The sequence below is a fragment of the Corvus brachyrhynchos genome, unplaced genomic scaffold (assembly GCF_000691975.1).
Source record: "Corvus brachyrhynchos isolate BGI_N302 unplaced genomic scaffold, ASM69197v1 scaffold351, whole genome shotgun sequence".
Lineage (NCBI taxonomy): Eukaryota > Metazoa > Chordata > Aves > Passeriformes > Corvidae > Corvus > Corvus brachyrhynchos.
The window spans coordinates 854992-858201 of NW_008236203.1; the positions used below are offsets into that span (position 1 = coordinate 854992).

At 57.4% G+C, this 3210-nt stretch overlaps 1 protein-coding gene across 1 annotated transcript in view; it reads left to right on the plus strand.

The window, feature by feature from the left end:
- Positions 1-146: 146 nt before the first annotated feature.
- VAMP7 (vesicle associated membrane protein 7) overlaps positions 147-3210 on the plus strand; it is a 38051-nt gene continuing 34987 nt past the window's right edge. Inside the window, exon 1 of the mRNA XM_017741443.1 lies at positions 147-154. The gene's annotated coding sequence lies outside the window, so the exon portion shown is untranslated. The remainder of the gene's footprint in view (positions 155-3210) is intronic.

The following is a 3210-nucleotide window of genomic DNA, read 5'->3' on the forward strand; positions in this document are numbered from 1 at the left end:
TGATGGACAGCAGGATGCGAGTGGCCGGCGCCTGGGGCACGAGTTAAACGTCCTGGAGAGTGAATTCCGCACGGCCCTTCCCTCCACGCAGTTCAGTGACACATCAAAGCCCAGATAAGCCTTGCAGACTGTTGCCCTCTCCGGGGGGCTCGGGGTGATTTATCTCCCTCCAGCTCTGGCCTCTGCATTTCTGGCCCATCACGTGGCCAGGGCCCATGGGGATGCTTCTGCTCCTGCTCCTTCTCTCTCTGCTGCCCATCCTTTGCCCCAGTTCTTCCATGGATGCCCAGCTGCTCCTAGAAGCAGACCAGGATGTTCAGCATTGCCACTGGACACTGTGGCCACGGCATCCGTGCTCCTCATCCACACTTGGCCCTCACGTGGACTTGTTCCAGGCTGTGACACCAAGAAATAAACAGCAATTCCTGTCACAAATTCCAAACCTGCACCATCTGGTCTCGTGTTGGTGGCGCAGCTCTCCCAGGTGACAGAGCTGTCCCCTCTCAGAGGCAGGGCCAGGTCCCACCAAGCAATGGCAGCTCCCACCAGCTCCTCTGGAAGTGTGGGTCATGGAATATGGAATGGTTTGGGTTGGAAGAGATCTTAAAGCTCATCCAGTCCCACCCCCTGCTGGGGCCAGGGACACCTCCCACTGTCCCAGGCTGCTCCCAGCCCCAATGTCCAGCCTGGCCTTGGGCACTGCCAGGGATCCAGGGGCAGCCCCAGCTGCTCTGGGCACCCTGTGCCAGGGCCTGCCCTCCCTCCCAGCCAGGAATTCCTTCCAAATATCCCATCCATCCCTGCCCTCCTTCAGTTTAAGGCTGTTCTCCCTCATCACTCCATGCCCTCAGGGGAAATCCCTCTCCAGCCTTCTGGAGGCGAAATCAAGGGAAAAGTCCTTAATTTCACCTGCACCAACCTTTGAGGTAAGAGGGAAAACAGGAGCTGATCCAGCAAAGACAACAGGTAACAGTTTTTTCCCCCTTAACTGGGACCTGGAGCAGATTCCTGTTCCATACAGGACAATCCCAAGTGATATTCCAGATGCTGACCCTGCTTGAACAGGGAGGTTGGACCAGAGGACCCGCTGTGGTCCCTTCCAAGCTGACCCATTCCGTGATGCTGTGGCAGCTGCCCGGAGGGTGCAGGGGCAGCTCTCCAGGTCTGTCCTCCCACTGCCCCTTCCTGACCCTCCCACAGCCCTGCAGCATCCTTGCCACGAGCAGCTGGAGTCTCCCCTGTCCCACTGGAAGCCTGGTGCCAGCTCTGCTCCCATGCCATTGGGATGATGGGCAAACAGATTCCTGGCATCCAGCCCCACGGAGCCAGCACTGCCCTTCTCTGTGCCACAGGAATTATCTGGAATCCAGGCAGGATTTGAGCATGGCATTGCTGGAGATGTCTCCTTTAACCCCGGGGGCTGCTGGCAGAGGGGGTTCCTGGGCAGGGAGCTCTTTCTCAGCCTCTCTGTGCTGCAGGGCAGGAGGTTAATTAGGTAGCAGGGTAATGAGGAGTCATTAAATCTGCCTGCACCGTGCTGTCAGCATAACAAGGGCAGCCCAGGAAGGTTAAAGCCGGGATTCTCCTTTTCCCTTTGCCTTCAATTAACCTTTCCATGTTTTTGCAACACTCCGGGCCCCAGAGATGGGGTCTGGGTGTTCTGGTAATTAGCAGAACACAGAAACAAACTTTTCTTTGAAGTCACCGGCAGGAGCCTCTTGGCTTCCAGCTTAAAATAAACAGGAGGACCCAGCGTTCCCTTTAAACACCGCCACTGTCCCACCCGAGTTTGGGGGGGAATGGGGTTTATTTGGAATTGTTACTCTACTTTTGCTTTCCCCTCCTCAAGTGGGAAGTGCTGGGGGCTCATCTCAGCCCCCACCAGTGAGACCCCTTTACTGGAGTGTCACAGCTGGGACAGAGTTCCCTAAAACCGGAGGGGAATTATCCCACCACCTTCTCCTGCACCCCTGGAAATGCTGGTTAATCCAGCTGTCGCATTTGTGGGCTCTCCACGGGGCAACTCGGGGCCAGGAGATTCAGAGCTCCCACTAATTAGCAAGAGGAGTCGGGATCCTAATTTAGGTCTCTAAATAAAGATGTGCATGATGAATGTATCCCTGGGATATTCGGGGGTAGCAGGCACATCCCGGGAGGCCGGACACGAACGCTCTGAGTGATCCGAGGAGGATTCTGGTCAGCCCAGCGTGGCTGGGATGATGGCTGAGGTGGTCCCAGCCTGCACAGGGTTGGGAACCAGCCCTTGGCTGCAGAATTCATTTCCTCTCCTGCTGGATTTTGCCTGACCTGGAGCAGAGAGCACCTCCCTGCGGGATCTTGCAGCCTCCACGGACTGCAGGAGGTTCTCCCTCCGGAGCAAACTGCCCCAGGGCAGACAAACCGCACGCCCGCCTCTGTCAGGCTGCACCTGCCGCGGGAAAAGCTTGGAATGCGAAGGTTTATGGAGCAGCTGGATGCAGCCTCTGGAGGCTGGGACATCTGCAGCCCAGTGGGGATAGGAAGGAGATGGAGGAATCCCTGCTGGAGGGTCTGGTAGAGCTGGGGGTGGGGAGAGGCAGTGGAGTAGGAGCCTTCCAGGATTCCCTGGTGTAGGATTTCCTACAGGTGAGGAGGAGCAGAGCTGACTGATGGGGAAGGACACAGCAGAGTCGGGAGAGCTCCAGCATCAGCATCCGAGGGTTCCTCAGGCTGGGGAGCAGCATCTGCAGCCAGGCACGAGTTTGGGTCAAGGTTAAAGACGGGCTTTGGGGATTAAACTCCAAGTTCAGGTGCAGAAGGGGCTCTGTGAGGGTGCTCTGCTTGCCAGACACCACAGGCTGCTGCCAAACCCCACAAACACCAGGGCTTTTCCTCCCTGTGCCGAAGCTCCTGGCTCAGTGAGGGAAGCGTTTGCTCCGGCAGATCTTTACCAGAGCACCAAGACATCTCCTTCCACTTCCCTGCTCTCTGCTGGCACTCCTTCCTCCCCTCGTTTTGCCCCTCTGACAGACGGGTGGTGAGACTCTCAGGACATCCCAGCTCTCTGAACGAGGTCTTTCCTTCCAGGGCTGCCCCACGAGTGTTTTCAGGGTGCTTTCACTGGTGGAGAGACACCTCAGCATGGAGGAACCTCCCACGGCAGGTGGGTGGCATCCCGTGGTGGGGGGATGGAACTGGATGACCCTTAAGGTTCCTTCCAACCCCAACCAT